At 40.9% G+C, this 17,342-nt stretch overlaps 1 non-coding gene across 1 annotated transcript; it reads right to left on the minus strand.

Annotated features, from left to right (window-relative positions):
* Positions 1-7,620: 7,620 nt before the first annotated feature.
* Positions 7,621-7,724, minus strand: LOC112799287 (small nucleolar RNA R71). The gene has a single exon (XR_003200862.1). It is a non-coding gene; the product is annotated as a small nucleolar RNA R71 (small nucleolar RNA).
* Positions 7,725-17,342: the final 9,618 nt, after the last annotated feature.

Consider the following 17,342-nt stretch of genomic DNA (forward strand, 5'->3'; position numbering starts at 1 on the left):
TCTTAGTACTCTCCCAAGCAATACAGAAGAGAATCCAAAAAGAGAGTGCAAGGCCATAACCTTACTTGGTGTGGCCGAACCTAGAGAGGAGGAAGATGACGTTAATCCCAGTGAGGAAGACCTCATGGGACGTCCTCTGTACAAAAAGGAGTTCCCAATTGAGGAACCTAAGGAATTTGAGGTTCATCTAGAGACCATAGAGATTTCATTGAACCTACTTCTGCCATTCATGAGCTCTAATGAGTATTCCTCCTCTGAAGAGGATGAAGATATTATTCAAGAGCAAGTTGCTAAGTACCTTGGAGCAATCATGAAGCTGAATGCCAAGTTATTTGGTAATGAGACTTGGGAGGATGAACCCCCCTTGCTCACCAATGAACTGAATAACTTGATTAGGCAGACATTACCTCAAAAGAAAGAGGACTCCGGAAGGTTCTTAGTACCTTGTACCATAGGCACCATGACCTTTGAGAAGGCTTTGTGTGACCTGGGGCCAGGTATAAACCTCATGCCACTCTCTGTCATGGAGAAACTGGGAATCTTTGAGGTTCAAGCTGCAAGAATCTCACTAGAGATGGCAGACAAATCAATGAAAAAGGCTTATGGACTAGTAGAGGACGTGCTAGTGAAGGTTGAAGGCCTTTACATCCCTGCTGATTTCATAATCCTAGACACTGGAAAAGATAAGGATGAATCCATCATCCTTGGCAGACCTTTCCTAGCCACAGCAAAAGCTGTGATTAATGTTGACAGAGGAGAGTTGGTCCTTCAATTGAATGAGGACTACCTTGTATTCAAGACTTAATGTTCTCCTTTTGCACACATGGAGAGGAAGCATGAAAAGCTTCTCTCAATACAGAGTCAAATAAAGCCCCCACATTCAAACTCTAAGTTTAGTGTTGGGAGGCCACAACTAAATTCTAAGTTTGGTGTTGGGAGGCCACATCCAAACTCTAAGTTTGGTGTTGAGAGGGCCCAACCATGCTCTGAATATTTGTGAGGCTCCATGAGAGCCCATTGTCAAACTATTAACATTAAAAAAGCACTTGTTGGGAGGCAACCAAATTTTTATTTATCTATGTTATTTTATGTTTTCTTTAGGATGATGATCATGTGGAGTCATGAAAACAACTGCAAAAATCAAAGCAAAATAAAAAACAACATTAAAAATAACACACCCTGGAGGAGGAACTTACTGGCATTTAAATGCCAGTAAGAGTAGCAGAATGGGCGTTAAACGTTCAGCCTGGCACCATTCTGGGTGTTTAACGCTAGAAATGGGCACCAGATTGGCGTTTATCGCCAGAAAAGGGCACAAAGCTGGCGTTTAACGCCAGAAACAAGCAACAGCTTGGCATTAAATGCCAGGAAAGGTATAAAAGCTGGCGTTTAATGCCAGAAACAAGCAGCAGTCTGGCATTAAATCCCAGGATTGCACAATAAGGGCATTTTTGCACGCCTAAATGGAGTAGGGATGAGAAATCCTTGGCCCCTTAGGATCTGTGGACCCCACAGGATCCCTACCTACCCCACCTCTCTCTCTTCCCCTCACACATCTCTATAACACTCTACCCAAAACACCACTCACCTATCAAATCCTATCATCTTTCCTATATTCTCTTCACCAATCACCTCCATATCTCTTCCCCAAAAACCCCACCTACCTAACTTTCAAAATTCAAACACTTTTCCCTCCCAAACCCACCCAATTCCATTCGGCCACTCTCCCTCTCTTTCGTTATATATACCCCTCTTCACTCCTTCATTATCACACATCACAAACACTCTCCTACCCCCTTGGTCGAACCTCTATCTCCCTCCATCTCCTCTATTTTCTTCTTTTTCCCCTTCTTTCTTTCTTTTTTTGCTCGAGAACGAGTAAACCTTTTAAGTTTGATATGGTAAAAGCATTGCTTTTTCTATTTTTCCATAACTATTAATGGCACCTAAGGCCGGAGAAACCTCTAGAAAGAGGAAAGGGAAGGCAAAAGCTTCCACCTTTGAGTCATGGGAGATGGAGAGATTCATCTCAAGGACCATCAAGACCACTTCTATGAAGTTGTGGCCAAGAAGAAGGTGATCCCTGATGTCCCTTTCATGCTCAAGAAGAATGAGTATCCAGAGATCCGACATGAAATCCGAAGAAGAGGCTGGAAAGTTCTCACCAACCCCATTCAATAAGTCGGGATCTTAATGGTTCAAGAGTTCTATGCTAATGCATGGATCACTAGGAACCATAATCAAAGTATGAACCCAAATCCAAAGAATTGGCTTACAATGGTTCGGGGAAAATACTTAGATTTCACTCCGAAAAATGTAAGGTTGGCATTCCCCTTGCCAATGATGAAAGAAAACACACGCCCCTACATTAGAAGGGTCAACTTTGATCAAAGGTTGGACTAAGTCCTCATGGACATATGCATGAAAGGAGCTCAATGGAAAAGAGACTCAAGAGGCAATCCGGTTCAATTGAGAAGACCGAACCTTAAGCCTGTAGCTAGAGGATGGTTGGAGTTCATCCAACGCTCCATCATTCCTACTAGCAACCGATCTGAAGTGACTGTGGATCGAGCCATCATGATCCATAGTATTGATGACAAGTCATCATATACCTATTCTTCAAGCTAATTTCACTTGTTTTGTTAGCATTTATGCACTTTCTTGCATCCTAAGTAAGTGATTTGGAGTGAAAATGCATAACTTCTCTAAATCAAGCAACCACCATGAAATTAATGTTAAATCATGAGGTTTAAGCTAATTTTAATTGAATTTTAATTGATTTATAAGCCTCTTGAATTTAGTGATACTTGGAGTGGTTGTTTTGGTTTATTATAGGTGAAGAAAAGAAAAGAAAAGGAAAAGCGTGGCCTAAGAAGTGTAGCCCAAGGAAAGGAAAGTGTGGTCAAAGCAAGAGGAAGTGTGCCACATGCAAGGGGGAGGCAAACATTGCCCTCCACAAGGGCACACTGCCCTCTAGGAGGGCAACATAAAGGAACCAAACAAGGAAGGCAACTCTGCCCTGCCCACTACAAGGGCAGAGCACAAAAGTGTGCCTTGGAACCAAGAAGAAGAGAACCTTGCCCTGCCCTCCACAAGGGCAGTATCGGGCTCACCAAAGAAGAAAATCAAAGGAAAAATGTCACCCATGCATGCCACAAGACTCGAACACGGACCAAGGAAGAAGCAAGGAACTAAGGTTGAGTGCCGTGCCAAGAAACCAAGGAAATTAATTGAGGGTGTGTCCCAGCCGTGTTTCGAACACGGGACATCAAAGTGGAAACACTGCCCTGCCCTCGCGGAGGGCAGGGCAGCATTTTGATGGTGCATGGATCTGGCGCACCATGGTTCAAATCTGGCGCACCAAGGCTCATTCCTGACAGCACCAGCACGCACCAAGTTCGATCCTGGCAGCACCAAATTTTCCTGCCCTGCCCTCCGCGAGGGCAGGGCAGCGTCCTATGCACCAAGGTTCAAATCTGGCGCACCAATTTTTGATTCTGGCGCACCAATTCTTGATTCTGGCAGCACCAAGGCAATTTCTGGCGCACCAACTTTTCCTGCCCTGCCCTTGGCGCGGGCAGGGCAGCTTTCTGCGCACCAAACACGCACCAGACCGCACCAAGGCCGCACCAACATGCACCAAATCCTGCCCTGCCCTCCACAAGGGCAGGGCAGCCTCCTGGGAGCAACTTTTCATGGGCCGAAAATTCAAATTAAAACCCCATTTTAATTCATTTCTTCACCAAATCAAAGGCCCATCCAAATCCCAAAATCCAAGAATAGAAAGTGTATAAATAGAAGCTAGTTTGATGTAATTAGGACCTTTTTGACTTACCTTTTGCTGAGCTTTTGAATTTGGCACTTTCTTTGAGCTTAGAACTTTCTTTCTGCACTTAGGGATTTCTCTTGGTGTCTTCACTAAGATTTCAGAGAATTGGGGAGGAGAATTGATCTCTCTTCTTCCTCGTTCTTGCTTGGGCATTTTTAATTTCTTTGTTTTGATTCTTGGGTGTTAAGAATTGAGGAAATTCTGTCTCAATCTCCACTCAAGAACTCTTTAGTTTTCTTTCTGCATAATTGAATCAATTTACATTCTCTTTACTGCTTCCTCTTCAATTTCTTGTCAATTGCTTTGTGAACTTGGATCTGGGAAGGCAAATAGAGATCTAGGCTCTGCTACCTAGTCTCTTGAGACCTGAGACCACAATTTACTTTTGGTTCTTCTGTGAACCTGCTGCACTTTAATTTCATTTTCTGTTGAATTTCAGTTTATTCCAATTCATCTTCTCCTTTATTAATTGTTGCAATTTACTTTCTCTTTGTTTAGATTTTGCAATCCCAGTCCTCAAATCCCTTTTACATTCAAGCAATTTACATTTCTTGCACTTAAAGTTTCTGCAATTTACATTTCTTGCACTTTAAGTTTCAGTCATTTAATTTCTTGTTCTTTAAAGATTCAGTCTATTTTACTTTCCTATTCTTTAATTTACTGCAATTTCCCTTCTCCCTTTACATTTCAAGCAATTTATTTTCTGTTAAATACAACCCACTCAACCAAGGCATCTTAGGCTAGTTTCACTAGCATTTTTCTGTTAGTTTTAGTTGTTTTATGCATTTTCTTGAGCCTAAAGTAACCAGGAATGGTTAAATGAACAACAAAGTAATGAATCATCCAAACAGTGTAATTTTGATGCAAATTCCATGAGTTTTTAGTTATATTACTTGAATGCTATGAATGGAAGAATTCTCATGAAATTTTGCAAGACTTTGATGCAATTGTGTGGATGATTTCAGGGAAGAAGAGGCTAGGCAAGGAAGCAACAAAATCAATAAAGGAAGCTTGAAGATCACATGTGGAGTTTAAGTTCCAGTTTAAGCTTAAACTGGAACTTAAACTACCAAGCCATACAATGTTGAAAGTGGCGTTTAACCTCCAGTTTAACCTTAAACAGGAAGTTAAACGCCAGAATAAGAAATGCACCAAAGCTGAAAGTGGCGTTTAACCTTCAGTTTAAGGTTAAACTGAAGGTTAAACGCCAGAATCATGAAAGCTGAGAAAAGAGGAAACTGGCGTTTAACCTCCAGTTTAACCTTAAACTGAAGGTTAAACGCCAGAATGAGAATGGCACCAAGGGAGTGTTTCCACGTTTAACCTCCAGTTTGACCTTAAACTGGAGGTTAAACGTGTTCGAACCATATTATGCACCAGGAAGCCATTTCCACGTTTAAGCTCCAGTTTGACCTCAAACTGGAGCTTAAACGTGTTCGGTGTTTTTGCTCCTCCAGGGTTGCCTTCTCATTTCCACGTTTAATCTCCAGTTTGACCTCAAACTGGAGCTTAAACGTGTTCGACCAAGAATTGCCTCCAGGGTTGCAATCTTCATTTCCACGTTTAAGCTTCAGTTTAACCTTAAACTGAAGCTTAAACGTGTTCGATTAATTACCCTCCTGAGTTGCTTTCTTCCAATTCCACGTTTAAGTTTCAGTTTAACCTTAAACTGAAACTTAAACTTCAACTTAAACGCCACTCTTTGAAAGGGTTTCTGGGCCAATTATATTGAGGTTTAAGTTAGCATTTGAGCACAAATATTAACTTAAACCTATTATGGTATGAAACCCAATTGAATATCATGGTTTATGGGATTGGGCCTGAAGAATTGATGAGTCTGGAACTTCAATTTGTTGAGTCTTGTGTCATTACTTGTTTATCACTAAGTTTGCTCAATGAATGTTACAGAGTTGGATCACAGCCTCATCAGGATTATGGATCATAAACCCAAAGCAAAAAGGAAATCAGGGAAAGGCCTCAAAGCCCAAGAATCACAACAGAAGCTCAATTTAGAAAGTGTATAAATAGGATAGAATTGAAGTTAGTTAGGACTTTTTGACACTTTGGAATTTTCATACTTTTGGAATTGAATTCAGAGCTATGATTCACTAAACCCCTTTCATTGGGTTAGGGAGCTCTATTGTAATTCAATGAATCAATAATAGTTTTATCTTCTTCTTCAATCTTTTCTCTTGAATTTTGTTAGAAAGCTTCTCGATCTAATTCCATTGGGTAGTTGTCTTGGGAAAGAAACTACCCATAATTGGAATCCTTCGGAACCTTGGGAAAGGAATGGAGGATTCATGCTAGAGAAGCTTTCTCACAGTGAATTGGATTGGGGTTTGGATGGATATTGTGACATGTAATCCTACCAAATTGTGGTTCATGAAACTGTGTGGTATAATCAGTGATCGAGCATCATCTCTTCTTATGAACATTTAAACCAAGGGATTGGGAATTTGTTTGTTTTTAGAGAGAATTGGTGAGCCAAGGAATTGGGATCCAATCATATAAGATTGCCAAGCAAAATTCAATGAATGCATTGGTTGAGGAAGAGATAAAAATGTTTTGATTCGGAGATCTCAATATCTCTTAACACCCAATGAATTCCCCATTTCTGATCTACACTTTCTCTTACATTCTGCAATTAATTTCATGCAATCACCCCGTCCCTTTTTAATTTCAGCAATTTAGCTTCTCGCTCTTTAATTCATGCTAATTTTACATTCCGCTCATCTAAATCTTGATTCTGCTCAACTAGAACATACTTTTAATTCGAATTGCTCATTCAACCAATCCTTGTGGGATTCGACCTCACTCTATTGTGAGTTTTTACTTGACGATAACCGGTGCACTTGCCGGAAGGAATTTTTGCCGATTGTGCAATTTCCTAAATCGTAGCTATCAAGTTTATGGCTAGTATCAAGTTTATGGCGCCGTTTCCGGGGATTGGTTTTCGATTGACAATTCTCAAATTGGAAGTTAACTAGATTGAGCATTTTTCTCGTTTTGTTAATTTAGTTCAAGTTACTTGTTGAATTTAATTTTTGCACTTTGTTATTTGCTTTTTCTTTCTTATGCCTTTCATTTCAAGCAACTAACTCACTGACCCACTAACTATTTGAATTAATTCCTCAACTGCTCTAACCATACTCTTCCATTAACCAAGAGTATTCAACTTGTTGTTGCTTGTGGTGTGTTCTTGTATGACAGGTAGGAGAGGAGAGACATCAACTCCTCCATATACCGAACCAGAGAGGACCCTTCATAGACTTAGAAGGGAAGCAAGAGGGAAGAGAGTACTGAGAGAAGAAGAATCTGAAGGAGAATCTGAAGACAATTTTGAGGAGGCTTTAGATCTCAACATGGATAGAGAAGTTCACAACCATGAGAGGGCTGATGGAAACAATGCCATTCTTGAGAGGAGAGTTCTTGGTTCATACATAAACCCAACCTCTGGGAATTGTGGTAGCAGCATTTAGAGACCACCCATTCAGGCCAACAATTTTGAACTCAAACCACAGCTAATATCATTGGTGGAGGATCATTGTTCATTTGGTGGGAGTGCTAATGAAGATCCAAACCAACATCTCACAAAATTCCTGAGAATTTGTGACACTGTGAAGTCCAATGGAGTCCAGGAAGATGCCTACAAACTGCTCTTGTTCCCATTTTCACTTAGGGACAAGGCAGCTAAGTGGCTGGAATCATTCCCAAGTGGGAGCCTAACAACCCGGGATGAGGTGGAAAGCAAGTTTCTGGCACGTTTCTACCCTCCACAAAAGGTCAATAGGCTTCGATCTGAGGTTCAGACTTTTAGACAACAGGATGGTGAAACCCTCTACGAGGCATGGGAGAGGTTCAAAGAATTGACAAGGAAATGCCCACCAGACATGTTCCATGACTGGGTGCAATTGCATATTTTCTATGATGGACTTTCGTATGAATCAAGGAAGGCTGTAGACCATTCATCAGGAGGTTCATTGAACAGGAAAAAGACTGTGGAAGAAGCCATTGAAGTGATTGAGACAGTGGCTGAGAATGAGTACTACTATGCTTCAGAGAGGCACAACACTAAGGGAGTCATGGAGCTGAACCATGTTGATACAATTCTAGCCCAAAACAAGGTGTTTGCCAAGCAACTAGCAGAGCTCACCAGGAAATTAGACACAAAGCAAGTGGCTGCAATACACACACAAGATCAAGAGGAAGTAAGCATTGAAGGAAATGATTGGGAAGAGGCCAACTATGTGGGAAACCAACAAAGGCAACCATATGATCCACATTCCAACACTTACAACCCGGGATGGAAAAACCACCCAAACTTTGGGTGGGGTGATGACAAGTCATCATATACCCATTTTTCAAGCTAATTTCACTTGTTTTGCTAGCATTTATGCACTTTCTTGCATCCTAAGTAAGTGATTTGGAGTGAAAATGCATAACTTCTCTAAATCAAGCAACCACCATGAAATTAATGTTAAATCATGAGGTTTAAGCTAATTTTGATTGAATTTTAATTGATTTATAAGCCTCTTGAATTTAGTGATACTTTGAGTGGTTGTTTGGTTTATTGTAGGTGAAGAAAAGAAAAGAAAATGAAAAGCGTGGCCTAGCGTAACACAAGAAAAGGAAAGCGTGGCCAAAGAGGAGAGAAGCGTGCCGCAACTAATGGGGGAAGCAACATTGCCCTCCACAAGGGCACACTGCCCTCTAGGAGGGCAACATAGAGAACCAAACAAGAATAGGCAACTCTGCCCTGCCCACTACAAGGGCAGAGCACAAAATGGTGCCTTGGGACCAAGAGAAAGCAAACTCTGCCCTGCCCTTGTGGAGGGCAGAATCGGGCACTTCAAGGAAAGAAATCAAGGAAAAAAGGTCACCCATGCATGCCACAAGGTTCGAACAAAGAACCATGAGGAAGCCAAGCTCTAAGACCCACTACCGTGCCAAGAAGCCAAGAAAAATGTAGCGTGTTTGCCTCTTCCCAGTTTCGAACACGGGCCATGAAGGAAAGGACCCTGCCCTGCCCTTGGCGCGGGCAGGGCAGCATTTGGACTAGCGCACCACATACAAAATTCTGGCGCACCAACTTTGAAATCTGGCGCACCAAATTCTCGTCCTGGCAGCATCTGACGCGCGACGCTTCTCCCCTGGCGCACCAAAGCTTTCCTGCCCTGCCCTTGGCACGGGCAGGGCAGCGTTTTTCGTTCCTGGCGCACCAAAATCAATTCTGGCGCACCAATTTCCTCCCTTGGCAGCACCAACGCGCGCACGACTCAACCATGGCAGCACCAACCTTTCTGCCCTGCCCTTGGCACGGGCAGGGCAGCATCTTGCCGCACCAGGACGCGCCAGATGCGCCAGACTCGCACCAACACGCATCTTGCTCGCACCAACTCGCACATGGCCGCACCAAATCCACGCACCAAGCTTCATTTTTCTGCCCTGCCCTCCACAAGGGCAGGGCAGCCTCCTGGGAGTGACTTTTTGGGCCAAAATTCAAATTAAAAATTCATTTGAATTCATTTCTTCACCAATTCAAAAGCCCATCCAAATCCCATTATCCAAGAATAGAAAGTGTATAAATAGGAGTTAGTTTGATGTAATTAGGACCTTTACTTTGAGCTTTGAATTTCTACTTTTATTTTGGGAGCTTTTGAATTTCATTTTCTTTGAGCTTTCTTGAGAGACTTGTCCGAGAACTAAGAGGATCAAGGGAGACTTGACTGATCTCCTTCCTCATTTCCCTTGGGCAATTCTACTCTTCTTTTTCTGAGTTTTGGGTGTGTGAAATTGGGGAAATTCTGTCCCAATTCCCATTCAAACTCTTTGCACTTTGTTTTCTGCATAATTCAATTCCAATTCTGTTCTTCTATTAATTCTTCTTTAATTTTTTGTCAATTGCTTAGATAATTCAGATCTGGGAAGGAAATTGGGTTTTAGGCTCTGCTACCTAAACCCTTGGGTCCTGAGATCATAATTCACTTTTGGTTCTTCTGTGAACCTCTGCTACATTTTATTTCATTTCTGTTTGAATGCTTATTGCCTCTAATTCAATTTCTGCTTAATCAATTGCTGCAATTTACTTCTTCTTTGTTTAGATCTTGCAATCCCATTTTTCAATTCCCTTTTACTTTCTAGCAATTTATCGTTCTTGCCATTTAAGTTACCGCAATTTAAGTTTCTTGCACTTTACGTTTCAGTCATTTACTTTCTTGCTCTTTAAGATTCTGCAAATTTACAATTCTGTTCTTCAATTTACTGCATTTTTCCCTTCCCCCTTTACATTTACTGTCATTTACTTTCTGTTAAACACAAATCACTCAACCAAAACTTGATTCGCTTGACTAAATCACCCACTAAACTAAAATTGCTCAATCCTTCAATCCCTGTGGGATCGACCTCACTCATGTGAGTTATTATTACTTGATGCGACCCGGTACACTTGCCGGTGAGTTTTGTGTTGGATCGCTTTCCACACATCAAGTTTTTGGCGCCGTTGCCGGGGATTGAAATAGATTGACAATGATTAAGTGAAGTGGTGGTCTAGATCAAGCACTTTTCTTTATTTTTAAACTAACACACTAACTGTTCGAGATTTTGCCTCTACTAACTCTAACTGCACTCAGGTTACAAAGTGCTCTATTTTAGTTTCTGGCTCTGTTTGTGTTTCTGCTTTTGTGACAGGAGGAAAGAGCAATGAATCCACACCTTTTGATCCTGAAACACTTTGGAAGTTGAGCAAGAATAAGGAATGTCAAGCTAGTGACATTAAAAGAGCGCTTGTTGGGAGGCAACCCAACCTGATGTAGTTTCTTTTCATAGCTATTTCAATAAAAAGGTTGAATAATTGGTCTGTATTGCAAGGAGCTAAGTTTGGTGTTGCACACCAAAACAATTTAAGGGAGAATGAAGGATTCTAAGTTTGGTGTTCCACCAAAATCTCATTTAAAAGAACATTCTCACTTCCTGCACAATGCTAGCTCCAAGCAATCAGACAAATTATTCAACTATTTAACTGCTTTTTAGCTTTAATTCCATAACCTTTAGCAAGGACACAAGGTTTCACATATGGTTAAAATTGTTGCATAAGAGGCAGTGGCAAACAATTAAGTTTGGTGACCCTACACCAAAAATCAATGCTGGAACCACACTCAGTTTATGCATACTAACCATATAATTAAGGGGCTTGAGAAGCAAGCAACTTTGAGGATTATGCAGGACATGAGTCAACAATTGAAGACATTTTGCATCTTAACTCAAAGAGAACACAACAGAAGGAAAAAATCAAAGGGCTGCAACTTCAAAGGTTGTATCTAAACTTAATCCTTGCTGCTGTGAAATGTTTTGAATCTGGAAACCATTGTATGTCTTGCTAAAGTGTTTATCTAGTTGCAAGTGAAATTGTTTGCTAAAAATGCTAAGTCTGCATAATGCTTATATCCATCACTTAGCTTTAAATATTGCTTTGTTTCCCATATGCCTAAATAAAAGAGTTTGGTTTGAATTGAAAAGTAAAATATCCAATGTTGCATAAGTATGAATGGAAGTTGGTGGTGGTATATGTGTTTGATTAATGCATGACTCATAAAATAAGTGTTGCATAATATCATTCTCATTCAATTGTGAGTTAGCATGCTGTTATAAAGATTCCTATCAATAATGAAACACCCTTGGTAACAAAAACAGAAAGAAAAGGAAGAAAGAAAAAGCCAAAGTGGCAAGAAAAAACAAAGAATAAAGGTTGGACACCAATGGCTTGAACCTTAGGACAAATGCCTGTGGTGTTCTTGTACTGAGATCTGCTTGGATGAGTAAATTCTAAGGGGTATTTTGAAACCCGGTCACTTAGATCAACTGATTTGGGATGGCCAATTAAAAATCCACAATAAAGAGCAACTTAGATACAAAGCACTTAGTAATCCAAAGAGATGCTGGGCATCAATGATCCTAGGAAGAATTAGTGAGCCATGTGTCTGTGGTGGAAAGATGTTGAGCAAAAGAAAAGAAAATAAAGCCAAAGGCTATGCTGCAGCATTTGACACCCAACCTCTAAAAGAATAATAAGCTTGTTAAAGCATTATAAGCCAAGAAGAGTTAGCAAGGGAGTAATCAAAAGGTGAGTCTTATAACAGCAAGTTTAGCAAACCTTTGATGCAAAATGTGTATTATGCAGCAGCAACAATAAATGAGTTCTCATTGTCTGCATAAATGCCCCATAGATCAAGTTCTGCTATCTGCATAATAAGGATATGCATTCTTTTCTTATTCATTTCATTTACTCTTAGTTTTGATGCTTGCTTGGGGACAAGCAAGGTTTAAGTTTGGTGTTGTGATGACAAGTCATCATATACCCATTTTTCAAGCTAATTTCACTTGTTTTGCTAGCATTTATGCACTTTCTTGCATCCTAAGTAAGTGATTTGGAGTGAAAATGCATAACTTCTCTAAATCAAGCAACCACCATGAAATTAATGTTAAATCATGAGGTTTAAGCTAATTTTGATTGAATTTTAATTGATTTATAAGCCTCTTGAATTTAGTGATACTTTGAGTGGTTGTTTGGTTTATTGTAGGTGAAGATAAGAAAAGAAAATGAAAAGCGTGGCCTAAGAAGCGTAACACAAGAAAAGGAAAGCGTGGCCAAAGAGGAGAGAAGTGTGCCGCAACTAATGGGGGAAGCAACATTGCCCTCCACAAGGGCACACTGCCCTCTAGGAGGGCAAAATAGAGAACCAAACAAGAATAGGCAACTCTGCCCTGCCCACTACAAGGGCAGAGCACAAAATGGTGCCTTGGGACCAAGAGAAAGCAAACTCTGCCCTGCCCTTGTGGAGGGCAGAATCGGGCACTTCAAGGAAAGAAATCAAGGAAAAAAGGTCACCCATGCATGCCACAAGGTTCGAACAAAGAACCATGAGGAAGCCAAGCTCTAAGACCCACTACCGTGCCAAGAAGCCAAGAAAAATGTAGCGTGTTTGCCTCTTCCCAGTTTCGAACACGGGCCATGAAGGAAAGGACCCTGCCCTGCCCTTGGCGCGGGCAGGGCAGCATTTGGACTAGCGCACCACATACAAAATTCTGGCGCACCAACTTTGAAATCTGGCGCACCAAATTCTCGTCCTGGCAGCATCTGACGCGCGACGCTCCTCCCCTGGCGCACCAAAGCTTTCCTGCCCTGCCCTTGGCGTGGGCAGGGCAGCGTTTTTCGTTCCTGGTGCACCAAAATCAATTCTGGCGCACCAATTTCCTCCCTTGGCAGCACCAACGCGCGCACGACTCAACCATGGCAGCACCAACCTTTCTGCCCTGCCCTTGGCACGGGCAGGGCAGCATCTTGCCGCACCAGGACGCGCCAGATGCGCCAGACTCGCACCAACACGCATCTTGCTCGCACCAACTCGCACATGGCCGCACCAAATCCACGCACCAAGCTTCATTTTTCTGCCCTGCCCTCCACAAGGGCAGGGCAGCCTCCTGGGAGTGACTTTTTGGGCCTAAATTCAAATTAAAAATTCATTTGAATTCATTTCTTCACCAATTCAAAAGCCCATCCAAATCCCATTATCCAAGAATAGAAAGTGTATAAATAGGAGTTAGTTTGATGTAATTAGGACCTTTACTTTGAGCTTTGAATTTCTACTTTTATTTTGGGAGCTTTTGAATTTCATTTTCTTTGAGCTTTCTTGAGAGACTTGTCCGAGAACTAAGAGGATCAAGGGAGACTTGACTGATCTCCTTCCTCATTTCCCTTGGGCAATTCTACTCTTCTTTTTCTGAGTTTTGGGTGTGTGAAATTGGGGAAATTCTGTCCCAATTCCCATTCAAACTCTTTGCACTTTGTTTTCTGCATAATTCAATTCCAATTCTGTTCTTCTATTAATTCTTCTTTAATTTTCTGTCAATTGCTTAGATAATTCAGATCTGGGAAGGAAATTGGGTTTTAGGCTCTGCTACCTAAACCCTTGGGTCCTGAGATCATAATTCACTTTTGGTTCTTCTGTGAACCTCTGCTACATTTTATTTCATTTCTGTTTGAATGCTTATTGCCTCTAATTCAATTTCTGCTTAATCAATTGCTGCAATTTACTTCTTCTTTGTTTAGATCTTGCAATCCCATTCTTCAATTCCCTTTTACTTTCTAGCAATTTATCGTTCTTGCCATTTAAGTTACCGCAATTTAAGTTTCTTGCACTTTAAGCTTCAGTCATTTACTTTCTTGCTCTTTAAGATTCTGCAAATTTACAATTCTGTTCTTCAATTTACTGCATTTTTCCCTTCCCCCTTTACATTTACTGTCATTTACTTTCTGTTAAACACAAATCACTCAACCAAAACTTGATTCGCTTGACTAAATCACCCACTAAACTAAAATTGCTCAATCCTTCAATCCCTGTGGGATCGACCTCACTCATGTGAGTTATTATTACTTGATGCGACCCGGTACACTTGCCGGTGAGTTTTGTGTTGGATCGCTTTCCACACATCATGGGGAAACCAGCAAAGCCAACCACAAAACCACAAACCTTACAACCACAACCAACATAATAATTCCACATACCAAAACTCCAACCAAAGATCATACCAAGCCACACAAAACACTTTCTCCCAACCACCATATCATGACCAAAATAACCCATCTGCCCAAGCCAATCCAAACCAACAATTTCAAGATCAATTAAACAGGATAGAAGGAAGGTTAGTAAACATGGGTCAGGATATAAGTGAGTTGAAAAGCTTTAGGGATGATGTGAGATCGACCTTAAGGAACCATGGCGAAAAACTCAAGTGGATGGAGGCTCGAGTAGGAGAACTATCTCAACAGGCCCCTAAGTCAACTGCAGTGTTCCCTAGTGACACAGAAAAGAATCCTAAAGGGGAACAAAAGGGAGTGAGATGGGAAGAATGCAAGGCCATCACCATATTGAAGGAAGTCTCAGAAGAAGAAGGAATCAGACCCTCAGAAAAGGAGCCAGAAATCTTGAAAGAAAGTGTGGAAGAAGCTAAGCAGGAAAGTGAAACTGAGCAAGCTAAGGAACTACAAAAAGAAGGCATGCTGGAAACTTACCAACCAAGAGCACCATTTCCTCAGAGGTTAGGAGGAGGTGAAAAAGGGAAAACATATTCAAGGTTTTTAGAGACATTTAAGTCTCTCCATATCAATATTCCCTTCCTTGAGATTCTCCAGCAGATGCCTACACATATCAAGTATTTGAAGGAATTGCTGAGCAAGAAAAAAGTTTTGAAGGGAGGACAAACTGTAATCATGAACAAAGAATGCAGTGCACTCATCAAGAAGGACATAGTCTCTAAGAAAACAGACCCAGGAAGTTTTCATATCCCCTGCATCATAGGGGAAACAAAAATTGACAGAGGATTCTGTGATCTAGGAGCTAGCATCAATGTGATGCCTCTGACTCTTATGAAGAGGCTACAACTGAATGAGGTAAGATCCACTGATGTAATCATACAACTGGCTGACAAAACTCAAAAGCAAGCTGAAGGGGTAGTTGAGAATGTGCTGGTGAAAGTGGGAAATTATTTCTTCCCCACAGACTTTGTCATTTTGGACATGGAGGAAAGTTACCTACACCCTATCATTCTGGGAAGGCCATTTCTAGCCACTGCTAGAGCGCTCATAGATGTAGAACAAGGAGAGCTAATTTTGAGAATACATGATGAACAGCTCATTTTCCATGTTTTCAAACCTGCATCTGAGCCTGAACCAGAATCTGAAAAGCCTAAGGATGATAGTAGCAATCTCTGTTTGGAGGAAAGCAATCCAGCAACTGAAACTCTAAAATAGTCCTTGGAAGGCAAACAAGATTTGCAAGAGTTAAAGCCACAAGAATTAAAAGAAACAGATAAGAAGGAACCTCCTGGCATAAGAGTCAATGAAGAAGTCCTCAAGAGAGAGGGAAGAATTGTAAAGAAAGTGCCAAGAGGGTGGAGAAACAAGAAAATTCCCACTGAAGGTTTCTCTCCGGGAGATGAAGTGATATCAAGTCATTATCTGCCAATCCCACCTGACCTCAAAACCATTCCTTCCCAGCTCCCTCAAGTGTTCACAATCAGGAAAGTTCTTTCTATGGAACATTTGGAAATCATAAAGGAATCAAATGGGGACGTTTTCATAGTAAGAGGAGAAGACATCAAGCACTACAATCCACCCTAACAAGGGACAACCGTCAAGCTAGTGACGTTAAAGAAGCGCTTCATGGGAGGCAACCCATGTTTTTAGTATCCTTACTCTTTATTGTTTTACTCTGCATCTAATAAAGCATGGTTTCTTATGCATGAACTTGAATCCTCAGGACAACCATTGATAAGGTGCACTAAACATTACATGTAAAATACAATTGGTCTCTAAGTTTGGTGTGCCTGAAGGCATCTCCAAATCTTATGCAAAATTGTATTTAGTTTTTCATTCAAGGTGCACAACCAAACATTAAGTTTGGTGTTCCTTTTTGAACACAGTTAATGAAAAGCAAGAAGTTCCCCTGGATTTAGAATTTCATGACAAGTATACCTTTTGCATGACTTAATACTTTGATTTCAATTACTTTAGGTAGTGAAATTGTTTAGGATCAAAGAGTCAAGGTGACTATGATTTATTAAGAATTATGCACATTCATTAAGGACACTAACATGGATTTCATGTCATCAGGAGACATTACCAAACACTAAGTTTGGTGTCCAATAATAAGTGTGCATACATATAAAAGTCACGGCTATAAGCTCATAAAGTTAATCATTGATCTACAATTCAAAAAGAATGAAAAACATGTGCAAGTGCTATTCCTTATTCACATGACCGAAAAAAATGATAGCAAATTTGTTTGTTTGTGCAGGTACAAAAGGAAGGATAATAATGGAGGAAAAAGACAAAGGGGAGGCACGGTGCTTGGTCAAAAAGGAAGTTCAAGGGTCTTTGAAACTAACAAATGGGAAAAAGAAGTTCTGCATGAAAAGATAGCTACATGTACAACCTAATGCACCTAGAATACTTCCAAGAAAGTGAAAAGCAATTCGTCCTTTTCCCTAATCCATATATTTACCATCAAGCCATCCTTCACAAATCACCCTAGCCGTCCATTTTTCACTTGCTTGCACTACAAAGAAGCAATTAGGGAACAAGCTCCACACCACCAAAGCTCCTTCTTGCACATTTCCTTTCATCATAGCATAACTATCTATTGCCGAAAACAACCTCACCACATTTCTAACAACACTTTCTTGCTTCACCTTATTAACTTTAGCTTGTCACTCCAAAACTAAAGAACCAATGGCAGCCTCATCTAGCCACAAAAGAAGAAAAGACAAGCAACCCATGGAGGAGGAAAGGGAATTTGATGCATGGAAATACAAATCAGTTTTCCATGAGATTCAAGCCGAATGGATGAGACGTAAAAGGGTACTAGCTGAGGTTCCCTTTGACCTTGAAAAGGATGAGTTCCCAAGTATTTGGGAGAAGATCAAAAAGAGGAAGTGGGAGCTCCTGACTAAGCCA

Source organism: Arachis hypogaea, chromosome 4 (assembly GCF_003086295.3).
Source record: "Arachis hypogaea cultivar Tifrunner chromosome 4, arahy.Tifrunner.gnm2.J5K5, whole genome shotgun sequence".
Classification (NCBI taxonomy): domain Eukaryota; kingdom Viridiplantae; phylum Streptophyta; class Magnoliopsida; order Fabales; family Fabaceae; genus Arachis; species Arachis hypogaea.